Here is a 16,311-nt window from a genome sequence, read left to right on the forward strand (position 1 = left end):
TATAGAAATTTACAAAATGCTTAAGGGTTTGGACAGACTGGATGCAGGAAAATAGTTCCCGATGTTGGGGAAGTCCAGATCAAGGAGTCACAGTTTAAGGATTAGGGGGGGGGGTGGGCGTCTTTTCGGACCGAGATGAGAAAAACATGTTTTTTTTACACAGAGAGTGGTCCCACAGAAGGCAGTTGAGACCACAGTTCATTGGCTATATTTAAGAGGGAGTTAGATGTGGCGCTTGCGGCTAAAGGGATCAGGGGGTATGGAGAGAAGGCAGGTACAGGGTACTGAGGTGGATGAACAGCCATGATCATATTGAATGGCTGTGCAGGCTCGAAGGGCCGAACGGCCTACGCCTGCACCTATTTTCTATGTTACCATATTTCTATGTGTTCAGAGTGGTTTCGAGGGGTTTAGAGGGATTTAATTTAGTTTCGAGGGGGGTTAGAGGGATTTACAGGGGCTTAGGGGGGTTTAGAGGGGGTTAGAGAGGTGTATATGGGTACAGGTGTTCAGAGCGGTTTCGAGCGGTTTCGAGGGATTTAGAGGGAGTTAGAGGGGGTTAGAAGAGTTCAGATGCGTTCAGAGGGATTTATAACGGTTTAGAGGGGTTTAGATTGGTTCAGAGGAATTAATAGGGGTTTAGAGAGGTTGAGAGCGGTTCAAAGGGGGTTAGAGGTGTTTAGAGTGGTTTGGAAGTGTTTAGAGGGGTTCAGTGGTGTTTAGAGGGTCTTAGAGGTGTTTAGAGGGGTATAGAGTGGTTTAGAGGTGTTTGTAGGGTTTCAGAGGTGCTCATATGTTTTGAGATGGATTTAGAGGCGGTTAGATGGGTTTAGAGGTGTTCAGAGGGGGGGTATGGTGGTTTGGAGTGGTTTAGAGGGGTGCAGAGTCGTTCAGAAGGGTCTCGAGGCGTTTTGAGGAGATTAGATGGGGATTCTAGGGGTTGAGAGGGCTTCAGAGGGGTTTAGAGTGGTTTAGAATTGTTTTGAGGGTTTCAGAGCCGTTCAGAGGCAGACAGAGGGTTTTCGAATTATTTTGAGGTGTTCCGATGGGTTCCTATGGGTTTGGAGGGATTTAGAGGGGTATTGACGGGTCTAGATTCAGAAGGGTTCAGTTGGTTTTAGTTTACAGGTGTTTAGATAGGTTTAGATGGGTTTAGAGGCGTTTAGAGGGCATTAGAGGGCTTTACAGAGGGTTTAGTGGTTCAGATTTAGAGGGGTTTGGTGGTTTGGACGGGTTTAGAGGTGTTCATAGCGGTTTAGAGGGGTTTACAGGGGACTACAGGGCTTCAGATGAGTTTAGAGGCGTTTAGCGGAGATTAAAGCGGGTTTAGAGGGTTTTGATTGAGCTTAGAGATGGTTAGAGGGTTTTCGAGGTGTTCCGAGGGGTTTAGAGGGGTTTAGAAGGGTTCAGAGGGGTTCAGAGATGTGTGGACGGGTTTAGAGGGTTTTAGTGGGGCCCAGAAGGGTATAGATGGGTTTAGAGTGCCTCTGAGGTGTTTAGAGAGGTTCAGTTGCGTTCTAAGGTGGTTAGAGGGGTTTAGAGGGGCGGATAGGTTTTTAGGCCGGTTCGGATGTGTTCAGAATGGTTTGGAGGGTTTTGGAGGAGTTTTGAGGTGTTAGAGGGGTATACAGGTGTCCAGAGGTGCTCACAGGGGATTGGAGGTGTCGATAGACGTTTCGAGGTGCTTAGAGGTGTTTAGAGGGGTTTCGAGGGGTTTAGTTGGTTTTCGAGTGGTTAGAGGGGTTTCTAGGGCGTTTCGGGTTCATGAGAGGGGACTCGAGTCGTTCAGCCTCTCAAAATCACTCTAAACCCTTCTAAACTTGTCTAAGTCCCTCTAAGCACCTCTAACCCACTCTGAACCACCCTCTAAACCCCTCCAAATCATCTGGAATCCTCTTAGCCTCTCTAAAACCCTCCAAACACATCTGAACACCTCTGAACCCTTCTAAACCTATATAATCCACCTTACACTCATCTAAACCCCTCTAAGCATCTCTAACCCCATCTAAACCCGTCTAAGCACCTCTGAACCCATCTAAACACATCTAATCACCTCGAAACCCCTATACACCCCTCCAACCCGCTCTGAGCACCTCAGAACACCTGTATACCCCTCTAATCTCTCTAAACCCCTCTGATCCCCTGCAAGCCCATCTAAACCCCTCCGAACACAACTGAACCTATCTAAACCCCTCAGAATCCATCCAAACCCCTGCAAACCCGTTTGGACCCCTCTGAACCCCTCTAAACCCACTCCCAACCCCATCTAACCCCCTCTAAACTGTGACTCCTTGATCTTGGCTTCCCCAACATCGGGAACAATTTTCCTGCATCAAGTCTGTCCAAACCCTTAAGCATTTTGTAAATTTCTATAACTCCTCTAAACCACTCTAAACCGCTCTAAACATCTCCAAAATGCTCTCAACACCTATACACCCCTCTAAACCATCTGGACATATTTAAACACCTCTAAATCGCTCTAAACCACTCCGAACCCCTCTGAACACATCTGAACCCCTCTAACCCGCTCTAAACTCCTATGGACCCCTCTAAACGCATCTAGTCCCCTTTAAACCCCTCTTAGCCCAACTGAACCCCTCGAAACCCCTCTAACCGCTCTAAACCATCTGAACATCTCAAAACAACTCTATAAACACCTCTAAACACCTCTTTTCCTCTACTTGCGAAATTGTTGTAAGGTGTCCTTGAGACTCTTGAAAGGCGCCCATAAATAAAATGTATTATTATTATTACTATTATAAACCAATTAAACCCCTCTAAACTATTCGAAAATAATCTAAACACATCTTAACTCCTCTAAACCACTCTAAACCCCACTAAACATCTCCAAAACGCTCTGAACAAATCTAATCCACTCTGAACCCCTCTGAACACCTCTGAACCACTCAGAAACCCTCTAAATCACACTAAACCACCCAAAGCTCCTCTGAACACGTCTGTACCCATATAAACATCTATACACCTCTAAACCCCTCTAAGCCCATATGGATCCCTCTAAACACCTCCGACACGCCGTTAAGTCCATCTCAACCCATCTAAACCACCCTGAACCCTTCTAAACCCCTGTAAACCATCTGAACACCTCTGAACCCCTCTAAATCCCTCGAAAACTGTCAAAAGACCTCTAAACTCCTTCAACACTCTAAACTGTCAAAAGACCTCTATACCGCTCCAAACAGCGAAACCTCTATAAACACCTCTAAACTCCTCTGTCTCCTCAGATTCTGGTGAACTTCTACCGCTGCACCATCGAGAGCATCCTTACCAACTGTCTCACAGTATGGTATGGTAACTGCTCTGTCTCCGACCGGAAAGCACTGCAGAGGGTGGTGAAAACAGCCCAACGCATCACCGGTTCCTCACTCCCATCCATTGAGTCTGTCCAAAGCAAGCGATGCATGCGAAAGGCGCGCAGCATCGTCAAGGGCTGCTCTCACCCCAGCCACAGACTGTTTACCCTCCTACCATCCGGGAGGCGCTCCAGGTCTCTCCGTTGCCGGACCAGCAGGTACAGGAACAGCTTTTTTCCCTGCGGCTATTGCATTACTTAACTCTGCTCCTTGGTGATTGTCAGTCACCCCCCCCCCACCCCCGCCGGACATTCCTTCCCCCAGAAAAAGTGTACTACTACTACTATATGTACGTGTATATATGTATTGTTCATTATTCTATGTTCGCTCTTATGGGTGAGATGCAAACTTCATTTCGTTGTCCCTGTACTGTACACTGCACAATGACAGTAAATATCGAATCTGTATCTGAATCTGAAAACCCTGCAAACCCCTCTAAACCCCTCCGAACCCCTTTGAACACATCTGAACCCCTCTAACCCGCTCTAAACTGCCCTAGACCCCTCTAAACGCATCTACACCCCTTTAAACCCCACTTAGCCCACCTGAACCCCTCTAAACTCCTCTAACCCCCTCGAAACCCATTAAACCCCTCTAAACCAATCGAAACACCTCTAAACCAATCTAAAGACATCTTAACTCCTCTAACCCACTCTTAACCCCTTTAAGCAGCTCTAAACACCTCCACAACGCTCACAACACCTCGAAACCCCATCTGAACCGATCTGAAGCACTCAAACCCCCTCTACATCCGTCTATACGCCTCCGAAACCATCTCAACCCTATAAACCGCTGTAAACCCCATAAACCGCTCGGAACCCCTCTGAACCCATCTAACCCCGTCAAAAACTCTCGAAACTCCTCTAAACTCATCTAAACCCCTCGAAACACCTCTAAAACCCTCCAGACCCCTCCAATCCCATCTAACCCCCTCGATACCCCTCCAAACACCCCTAAACCCCTAAACCCCTCGACACTCCTCTAAACCCCTGGAAACCCCTCCTTAACCCTTCTAAACCCTTCCAAACACATCTCAGCCCATCTGAACACGTCTAAACCCCCTTTAACCCATAAACCCCCCTTTAACCCCTCTAAACAACTCTGAACACCTCTGAACCCCTCTAAACTCCTCTAACCCCAAACACCCAAACTCCTCTACCCCTCAAAACCCATCTAAACCCCACTGCACACCTCTAAAAACCCCTAAACGCCCCTCAACCCCTATAAACCATCCAAAGTCCTCTGAAACTCTGTATATCCTTCTAACTCACTCTAAACCCCTCTAAACACCTCCAAACTACTCTGGATCCCTCTGTACCCCTCCAAGGCTAGCTTAGCCCCTTTAAACCCCTCTAAGCCCCTCCGAACACATCTGAACCCCTCTAAACCCAACAAAAGCCATCTAAACCCCTCGAAACACAAATGTACCCCTCTAAATCCCTTCAAACCACTATATACACGTCTAAATCACTCTGCACCCCTCTGAACACCTATGAACCGTTGTAAACCCCCTCTAAACCCATCAAAACACTTCTAAACAAGTCTAACCCGCTCTCGACCTCTAAACCTCTATGAATCCCTCTGAACCCCTCTGAGCCCCTCAAAATCACTCTAAATCCCTTTAAACCCCCTGAACCCCACTGAATCACTCTGAACTACTCAAGACTCCTCTAAATCACTCTATATACCCCTGAAACACTCTAAACCCCTCTAAACCCCTCCATACCGCTCCAACCCCCTTTGAACCCGTCTGTACTCACATAAACATTTCTAAACATCTCTAAATCACTCTTAAACCCCTCTAAACCGTCTAAACCCCTCAAAACCCCTCTGAACCACTCCATTGCGTACAGTTTTGGTCTCCAAATCTGAGGAAGGACATTATTGCCATAGAGGGAGTGCAGAGAAGGTTCACCAGACTGATTCCTGGGATGTCAGGACTGTCTTATGAAGAAAGACTGGATAGACTTGGTTTATACTCTCTAGAATTTAGGAGATTGAGAGGGGATCTTATAGAAACTTACAAAATTCTTAAGGGGTTGGACAGGCTAGATGCAGGAAGATTGCTCCCAATGCCATAGAGGGAGTGCAGAGAAGGTTCACCAGACTGATTCCTGGGATGTCAGGACTGTCTTATGAAGAAAGACTGGATAGACTTGGTTTATACTCTCTAGAATTTAGGAGATTGAGAGGGGATCTTATAGAAACTTACAAAATTCTTAAGGGGTTGGACAGGCTAGATGCAGGAAGATTGCTCCCGATGTTGGGGAAGTCCAGGACAAGGGGTGACAGCTTAAGGATAAGGGGGAAATCCTTTAAAACCGAGATGAGAAGAACTTTTTTCACACAGAGAGTGGTGAATCTCTGGAACTCCCTGCCACAGAGGGTAGTCGAGGCCAGTTCATTGGCTATATTTAAGAGGGAGTTAGATGTGGCCCTTGTGGCTAAGGGGATCAGAGGGTATGGAGAGAAGGCAGGTACGGGATACTGAGTTGGATGATCAGCCATGATCATATTGAATGGCGGTGCAGGCTCGAAGGGCCGAATGGCCTACTCCTGCACCTAATTTCTATGTTTCTATGTTTCTATGATGTTGGGGGAAGTCCAGGACAAGGGGTCACAGCTTAAGGATAAGGGGGAAATCCTTTAAAACCGAGATGAGAAGAACTTTTTTCACACAGAGAGTGGTGAATCTCTGGAACTCCCTGCCACAGAGGGTAGTCGAGGCCAGTTCATTGGCTATATTTAAGAGGGAGTTAGATGTGGCCCTTGTGGCTAAGGGGATCAGAGGGTATGGAGAGAAGGCAGGTACGGGATACTGAGTTGGATGATCAGCCATGATCATATTGAATGGCGGTGCAGGCTCGAAGGGCCGAATGGCCTACTCCTGCACCTAATTTCTATGTTTCTATGTTTCTATGAAACATTCGAAAATCCTCTAAACCCCTATAAAGCACTCCAAACCGCTCGAACTCAATGAAACCCCTCTAAACACATCGACGCCCCTGAAACCCGCTGTAAACTCCACCAACACCCTCTAAACCCCTCGAAAGCCATGTGAATAGTAAAAAACCAACAGTTTCAGGTCTGGGTGAAAGATGGTCGACAATATAAAAACTCATCTCCTGTCCCCTATCTGCTAAACTCTCTCGTGTTCTTTTTTCTTTCTTACTTCTCTTCCTCACTCTCTCTTTCTCGTTTTATACACACTACTCGTTCTTCTTCTCTCTTTTATCTTTCTCGCTCTCATTACTTTAAGACAAATTAAAATTGAAGTTGTACATATCAACATAGTTGGCACCTGAGGTACCACTTTATTGTACTTACTTCTAATAAATAAAATAAAAGAAAAAAGAAAACCCTGTAAACTCCTCTACACCCCAAGAAACCTGCTCGAAACCCCTCTAAACCATTGGAAACCCATCATAAACCCCTCTGAACACATCGTGACCCCTCTGTTCTCCTCTAAACCCATCTAAGCCCCGCTAAATTTATCCAAACCCCTCTAAACTCCTCTACACTCATCTAAATCCCTCCAGACCGCTCTAAACCACTCTGAACTGCTCTGTCCCTCTAAATAGTAAGATTAAACGATAACTTACCAGTTTGAAGTTTGATCTGTATTTTATGAGGAGTTACGATGAGGGATTACGTGAAGAAGCCCGCCAGGATGCATGCGTTACATTCTTCAAAGCAGCGGTGGGAAATCACAGATAACTGTAATGACTAAACATAGTAAGATTAGAGAAGAGATACCACTTAAGTATATGATCAAGGGTGGGAGCGGAGGGCACGTAATCCCTCATCGTAACTCCTCATAAAATACAGATCAAACTTCAAACTGGTAAGGTCTCGTTTAATCTTACTATTTTACTTCGGATTCACGTGAGTGACTGCGTGAAGATTTTTAAGCTCTGTGGTTTCATGCCGTGGAAACGAGTCCATGCATCATGTCTGCCTTGATGACTGTAGGAGGAATTGTGTTAACATAATTTGGACATGAATTCGACATTCAAATCATAAAATGTATTAACACAAATTATAACACCTTTTTATGGGTTTACATTAATTTACAGAATTTAAACTTGTTTCTGCAAACGTTCCAGGTTTCATTACTGGTTTATTGTAAAATAATTGTAATGTTCTTTCCCCTGACCATCCTGATGCCTTGAGGATTTGGTCCATTGGTACATCCAATTGTATCGCTGCCGATGTAGCTGCAGCCATGGTGGAATGAGATTAAACATTTTTAGTATCCACCCCAGCCTGTGTTAGCACCAGTTTCAGCCATCTTGAGATGGTATGGAACGTCACTCTTTTGTGTGGTTGCTTGTGGCTGACCAAAAGTGCCTTCTCATTGCCTCTTAGGATATTTGTTTTATCTATGTATAATGAGAGATGTCTAACTATACAGAGACGGTCATCTGTTGGGTATGACCGAAATTGTATATTGAGGCCTGCTGATCCCTGTCTGTTCTGCTTTACTAACTCATAGATATGAAACGTAATATTATCAGTTGAGAAAGTCATGTTGTACAGTCTTAGTTTATGCAGTGACTGTACTCTCTGTGCCGTGACCAATGCCATTAGCATGACTGTTTTTAATGTCAGTCGGTGTAGGGACAGAGCTGTTGCTAGAGAGCAATTCCTGAGCATCTTCAGGACAATACTTACATCCCATATTTGGGAGTACCTGGTTCTTGGGGGAGTAGTATTAAAAATTCCCCTCATAAGTTTTGTTACCAGTGGGTGAGTCCCAACAGAGTAACGCTCTGTCCCTTGCCATAGGTACGTCGATATGGCGCTTCTGGCGCAGTTGATGGCATTGTAACTGAGCCCCTCATCATAGTGGAGGCCTGCCAGATATTCCAGAACAGAAGGGATGTTCATGTCTCTGTAAGTGATTTTGTTTTTATGGCAGTACATCTCCCACTCCCTGATATAGACCAGATACTGTTTTTTGGTTGATTGTCTTTGGGCCGCCGAGATCATGTTCACTGTTCGGTCCGTCAGTCCCAGTTGTAGTAGAGGTGTTTATGAACTCTACAAATTAATATGTTCAAATGTTTATGGCATGGGTGGCTATCCCTTGTCATGGGATGTAGCAATAAATCTGGTCTATGTGGGATGGTGATACGTGGTTCTAATACCATGTTTAGTACCACTGGGAACCATGGTTGAGTAGGCCAATCGGGTACTACCAAAATACCAGACGCAGAGTCTTGTTGTATTTTCCTTAATACCCGACTGATGAGGCAGAAAGGAGGGAATGCGTAAATAAACAATTGCCCCCAATGCAGCGAAAATGCATCTGTCGCCGCTGCCCCTGGGTCTGGTTCCCATGAAACATAATTTGATACCTTGTGGTTTAGTCTGGATGCGAATAGATCGATATCTGGTGTTCCATATTTTGCTGTAAAATCAGCAAATACTTATTTATTCAACATCCATTCGGTGTTTTCATTACATTTGCGTGACCTGGTGTCTGCCACTAAATTTAGTCTTCCTGGTAGGTACGTGGTTGATTAGATTAGATTAGATTAGATTATTCCTTTAATAATCCTTTTCAGGAAATTACAGTGCCACGACAGCTTCAAGACAAACATAACACCACGCTTTCATACATAACAAGTTAAAATAGTTAAAATACGTTAAAATACAAGTTAAAATACAATTAATTAAAAAAAAAGTGCAGTTATTTATGCTCATTATAAAGTCTTATAGCAGCTGGTAAACAGGACTTCCTGTATCTCTCCGTTTTGCACATTGGTGCAATCAGCCTCTGACTGAAGATGCTGCTCTTGATCACCTTCAGGGCATGGAGTGGGTGAGTGGGGTTTGTCATTATCGAACCTAGTTTATTTAGAGTTCTGGCCTCTGCCACCTGCTGGACCGTTCGTTGCTCAGGAGATATCCAATTATCTCTCTGGATACACCATTGCCGAATTGTTTTAGCCAGATTGTCACATGATGTCGATTTGTTTCCACCCATGTGGTTAATGTATGCTACCACGGTGGTATTGTCTATCTGTAGTCAACCATGCTGGTGATATGACCCAGTACAATATGACTTTGGGCCATGGAATGCACCCAACATTTCCAGGTAGTTTATGCCCAGTGTGAGTAATAAAGATGCCTCCTGAGCAGTCCATCTACCTCCACAGCTGGTGATGGTATTGGTGGCTCCCCACCCAAGTGCACTGGCATCAGTTTGTAGTACCATGGAAGGGTTACTGACAATGATTGGGTTGGAACAAAGCCAGATGTCATCTATCCACCATTTAGTTCCATTTTAGCTTTGATTGGTAGTTTCATTGGTCTGTCAAAGTGACCGGCATTAATTTTGAGTGCTTGTATTTTTGCTCTCTGTAAGTTTTGGTAATGTAGGGGTCCAAATTGTGTGGCTGGAAAGGCAGCCACCATTTTGCCAATTAATGTTGCTACTAATCTGATGGATGGTTTGCTGATGTCAATGAGGTTATTGCAAGCCTCTATTAAATCTCTAGCCTTTCCCTTAGGTTGAGTCACCGACATGTGAAATGAGTCAATGGTGAACCCCAAATAGTCCATAGTAGTGGAAGGCGTTAGTTTAGATTTAACTGGATGGAAAATAAATCCCAGTTTTTCAAATAACAGTTTTGTGGCTGTTACAGTTTGTTTGGCCAATTTCAAAGTTTTGCCCACAATGAGTATGTCATCTAAATATGCCATGACCATGTTTTTACGTTTCCGTAGAAACGCTAGGGCTGGTTTCAAATTTTTTGTGAACAGCCTGGGGCTGATGATAAAGCATTTGGCAGTGCTTTATACTGCCAATGTTGTCCCATCCAGTTGAAGTTTAAGTAACATCTGTGGTCACCTCGTATAGGCACTGGATAGTAAGCATATTTTAAATCGATGCTGGCCATGAAGTAACCTTTGGAAATTAATTGTTTAGCAGTAACAAAAGGTTTCCATTTTGAAGTGAATATATTGTACAAATGTATTCAATTTTGTCAGATCTATGATGATGCGACAACCACCATCTTTTTTGTTTTTGGTAAATATATTGGACACGAATTCTAATGGTTCGTGTTGAGTTTTCTCAATTACACCTTTTACGTAAAGCCGCTCCAGTTCAGCTTGCGCTTCTGATTTTTCTTTGTCAGAAAGCACGAACACTCGGTTCGGTTTCTGTTGAACTGCAGGGCTGTACTTGTGTTTAAACTCTATTGTATATCCCTGGATACTGCTTAAGATGTAAATATCGGTTGTTAACATGTTACATGCATTCTGAAAAGAGTGAAATCTCCCCTCAACCTCCATGCTCCCTGTATTTTGTAGGGAACCAGACCCACCTATGTCCATAGTTACCAGTGGCAGGTTTACTTCTTTTTGTAGGTTCTTCGCTGATGTTGTTGCGCTGGTGTCTGGATTTTCGGTTTTAGTTGGCGTTGGAGGTCCCCGCATCTTCCAAGAATGTCGGCCTGGGCCATGACCTAAAAAAGACTCATGTTTTGAGTACCGTGATTTCGGGCTTTCACCAGTTCTGCTGGAGGGTGCGTTGGGGTGCTGTCTTTGGCTGTAGTGGGTTTTTGTTGCAGTCCCATTTATTAGTCCCAGTGTTTCTGCTTTCTCATCGAGCTCTTTCACTTGCTTTGATAGGTTGCCTCCAAACAAAAATATTGGTGGTTTTGTGGTCCCAGGTTTGCACAGTCCCGCGAATTTTCGGTTTAGTATGGTGGAATGGCACTTTTCCTGATGTTATTTATTTCATGTTGGGTGTTGCAGAGTAGTGCCAGTACATCTTGTTTGTCCGGGGACATATCCTTGTCATCCTCTGTACGGGGAAATGCTGTTATCCCTACAGTCAGGTGTTTCAATACTTTTTGTAATTTGACGTCCATAGTTCTGACTTCTGTTCCAATGTGTTTCCATATATAGTTGTTTACTATTGGAACATTCAGGGATATGCAGTTGCCCGGTGCCAGGTGTCTTTATGTGGTGTCCAGTACATCCTGTTCTTGTAACTGGTTTAGAGACATGCAATCTTTACTGGCAGCAAGCTTTGGCTCCAGATTTTGACCAGTCTGGTCTGGCTGTATGAAATTGGCCACCATGTCCAATAGGTTATCTCGTTCCTGCACCCCTTGCACACTTGTCTTTCCTTCTGCGGACCCCACTTCCAGGTCAGCCCAGAACTGACCCGCAGTGCTCCCCTCTGATGAGGTAGAAGCACTTTGCAGCCCTTCAAGAGGTACTGCTGTGGGTTTATCATAGGGTCCACAGTGACCAGACTCCATCTCCCGGAGTCTGTCACGTTGGAGCAAATGCTCCACACACCGCTCCATCCGGCTCCAGCGCTCTCGGTCGCTGGCCGCCCGCGGTTGTTCAAAGTCGGACTCCTCTGAGACCACGACCTTGTTTGTTTTGTGTCTAGCCTTACCGCCCGGCCACGTGGATCTGGCCGGTGCGGAAGCAACATCGGGCACAACTGATCCCACTATCGGTGATCCAAGTGCCGCTGTCTGCTGCTGGCTGCCCGCTGCTCCGCGGTCCTCCCTCCCCAGCTTTGTCGCAGCCCTTGTCTTCTTTGTGTTGTCCATGTTCCCACCTGTAGTTGGAAATGGAAACAAAAAAGACCGCAGAGTAAACTCTTACCTGCAAGTTGCGACTTTTAAACAGCCGCTGCGGGGGAACGCCGTTCCACCGCGTCTGACGTTTCCCAATGCGTGTAGCGATATGTAACGCATGCGTCCTGGCGGGCGTCTTCACGTATGTCACTCACAAGACTCCGAAGTAAAACACCTCTCAACCCTCTGAATAACTCTGAACCCCTCTAAATCCCTTTAAACATGTGTAAGGACCTCAAAACACCTCACACACCCTCTGAACACCTCTAAATGCATGTGAAACCCTCAAAAACTCGCTGAACCCATCCAAACAACTAAACCGCTATAAACACCTCTAAAACCCTCCAAGCCCCACTACAGCATCCGAAGCTCTCTGAACATATCTGAACCCCTATAAGCCCCTCTGAACACCTCTGGGTCTATCTGAACGCCTCCAAACCCATTTAAAGCCCTCTAAACCTACCCGAACCCTTCTAAACCCCTCTGATTCTCTCTAAACTCCTCTAAACCCCTCTGAACCCATCTGAACCACTCAGAACCTGCCTCTAAACACGTCTAAACCAATCTAAACACATTGTATTCCCTGTAAACCACTCTAGACCCACTAAACTCCTCTAAACATCTCTAAACCGCTCTCAAACACTTTAAACCCCTCTGAACCACTCCGAACCTGCCAATACCACTCAAAACCCATCTACATCCTAAAACTTTCTGAACCCCTCCAAATCCCTCGAAATCCCTGTAAATTCCTCCAAACCGCCTCTAACCCCGCTGAACACGCATGCACCCCTCTAAACCTCTCAGAAACACATCTAAATCACTCTAAACTTCTCTAAACTCCTCTGAGCCATTTTGACCTCCTCGAACCAACTCGAAACAACTGGTCGACGCTCTAAACCCCTCCAACCCCCTCGACACATATCTAAACCCCTCCAAACCACTGTAAACTCCTCTACACTCCCAGACTCCCCTTTGAGCCACTCTAAACCCTCTAAACGTCTCTCAACCCCTCTAAACTTGTCGAAACACCACTAAACTCCCCCAACCCTGCTAACCCCTCCGAACAACTCTAATCCGAACCACCTCCAATTACTGTAAACCCATACGAACCCCTCTGCACACTTCTCAACCGCTCTAAATCCCTTTGAACTCCTGTGGACACCTCTGCACACATCTAACTCACTTTAACCCCCTCTAAACCCAGCAAAACACATCTAGACCACTCGAACCCCTCTAAACCCCTTAGAACCCCTCTGAACCCATCTAAGTCGTTCTAAACCCGTCTAAACATCCCTCTGAACACCTCTAACCCCCTACACACACCTCTAAACCCCTCCGACCTCCTCTGAATTATCTGCAACCCTCTAAACACTTCAATCCCCCTATACACACATCTAACCCCATCTAATCCCTTCTAAATCCCTCTAAACTCCCCTAACCCCTAAATACCTCTAATACCCTCTAAACCCATTTGAACCCCTCTGAACCACTCAACACGCACTAAACATATCTTACCCAGTCTAACGCCCTCTAAACCCATCTACACCCCTCTAAACCTCTCTAAACCCCTCTAAACCACCTAAGCAACTATACACCCTTCCAAACCCTTCTAACCCCCCCTAAACCTCTAAGAACCCATCTTAACCCATTACAAACCCCCCTAAACCACTCTAAAGCCCTCTATATACCTATATAACATTTTAACTACTCTAAACCCATCTCAATCCCTCTGTATACCTCTGAACACCTCAAAATCCCATCCAAACGTCTAAACACCTCAAAACCCCGCCAAACCCCTCTCACCCCTCTGAACCTCTCTAAACACCTCGGAACCCGTCTAAACCCCCTACGAACTTCTATAAACCACTCCAAGCAACCCTAAACCTCTATAAACACCTCTGTGCACCTCTAACCCCCTCAAAGCCATTCAAAACCCCATTCGAACCACTCCCAATACCTCTGAACCGCTCGAAACCCCTGTGAACGCCTCTGGAGCACTCTAGAGTTTAACCTCTTGCACCGTTTAATCCTCCTAAACCCACCCGAATCCCTCTAAACCACTCTAAACCCTTTATAACCTCTCTGAACCCGTCGTAATCGCTCTAAACCTGTCTAAACAACACCTCTAACCCCATACAAACACCTATAAACCCCTCCGACCTCTGAATTATCTGAACCCCTCTAAACACTTCTAAACCCATATAAACACCTCTAACCCCATCTAATCCCATCTATAGATGACACGGCTGTTGTCGGCCTCATCAAAAGGGGCAATGAGGAGGAGTATAGAGATACAATAGACAACTTTGTGGAGTGGAGTGCACACAATAACCTCCATCTCAATACCACAAAAACGAAGGAGATATGTGTGGATTTCAGGAGGGGGAGGAGGAGGACTCAACCAATCACCATCAGGGGCACTGAGGTGGAGGTGGTCGCCAACCACAGGTACCTTGGTGTGCAGCTTAACAGTGAGCTGGATAGGAAGAGTCATATGGAGGCTGTGTACAGGAAGGGACAACGTCGACTGTATCTCTTTATGAGGCTTAGGTCATTCAACATCTGCCAACCCCTACTGTGCAGTGTCTACCATTCAGTGGAGGCCAGTGCTCTGTTTTTTTGCTGTGGCCTTTTGGGGAGAAGGCGCCCGCATAGCGGACAAAAACAGACTGGACAAGCTGATCAGGAAGGCCGGCTCAGTGGTCGGGGCTGAGCAACTACCGGTCCAGCAGGTGGCAGAGGCCAGAACTCTGAACAAACTAGTTTCAATAATGACCAACCCCACTCACCCACTCCACGCCCTGAAGGTGATCAAGAGCAGCATCTTCAGTCAGAGACTGATTGCACCAATGTGCAAAACTGAGAGATATAGGACGTCTTGTATACCAGCTGCTATAAATTTTTACAATGCGCAAAATAATGTTGCACTTTTTTAGTATTCATTCATTGTATTTTAACTTATTAAGAATGGAAGCTATCTGAGGAAATGTGTGGTGTTATGTCTGTCTTGAAGCTGTTGTGGCACTTTAATTTCCTGTAAAGGATTATTAAAGGATCTGATAATAATAATAATAATAATCCCTTCTAAATCCCCCTAAACTCCACTGATGGGTTTAGAGGTGTTCAGAGGGTTGTTTAGACGGGTTTAGCACGATTTAGGCGGTTCAGAGGTGTTCTAATGGGTTTAGAGGGGTTTCGAGTGGTTTAGATGGGCACTGGTGGGTTTCGAGGGGGTTAAAGGGAGTTAGATGGGTGTAGAGGAGTTCACATGCGTTCAAAGGGGCTTAGAGAGGTTGAGAAGTGTTCAGAGGGGTTCGTATGTGTAGATGTGCCTTTAACATAGTGACCTCACCATTACTAACCACTCCCTATATCACAAGTATAAATGTAACCTCCCCACTCCTTGATCTCTCTCTAGCTCGTGTGGCGGACCGCGTACAGCTAGTGCAGTATTGTTTGTGTATTACTAATAAACGTAGTAAAGACAACAGTGCGTTATTGAAACGTTTTACATGGTGTCACAATCGTGACTCTGCGCCTCCTGTTTTCCTGGTTTTATTTTTTTGACCCAGTTACCCATCCCTTTTCTATCTCCCGTGCCATGGCTACCTCGTGCCGCAAACCAGATCCTCTTGTCTTCGACTCGGACATTGCCCACCGTTGGGGTGTCTTTAGACGTGACTTTCAGCACTACGTGACGATTGCCCATCCCGCAGCCACCGCTGAGATGCGGGCGTCTCTCCTCCTCAACATAGCCGGCCCCGCTGCCCTGGAACGATCCGAGTCGTTTGTCTATGGTGCAGGTGAAGATGCACGAGACCCGGTATGTCTTATGGCTAAGTTCACCGCGATGTGCGACATCCCCACTAACTGTATTTTAGAGCGGTTCAAATTGTTCAATCGGAGTCAGGTCATTGACGAGTCCGTTGACAACTAATTCGCCGCGTTGCGACACATGGCCAGACGTTGTCACCTGGACGCTCTCACACCCGACCAAGTGACCAGGGATATCCTTGTATATGGCCTTTTAGATTACAAGCTTAGGGCTGAACTTCTGAGGAAGCCCGACCTGTCTTTAGACGAGGCACTACACGCCGCCCGCATGGCTGAGGCTGTCCCCTCGGCATCGTCGCCTGCCGGTCATGACATTAACTTTGCCAGTGCTGCTGCCCGCCGGCGGTACACTGGCCCGCCACGGCAACAGGTTTCCCCTGCCCCCGGCGTCGGCAGCCCACGGCGTTGCCCCAACTGCAACTTTTCCTCCCACCAGTTTAATGTGTGCCCAGCTTTGGGAAAGACATGTAATTTTTGCAGGAAGTTAAACAATT

The sequence above is a fragment of the Amblyraja radiata genome, chromosome 43, assembly GCF_010909765.2.
Source record: "Amblyraja radiata isolate CabotCenter1 chromosome 43, sAmbRad1.1.pri, whole genome shotgun sequence".
Classification (NCBI taxonomy): Eukaryota; Metazoa; Chordata; class Chondrichthyes; order Rajiformes; family Rajidae; genus Amblyraja; species Amblyraja radiata.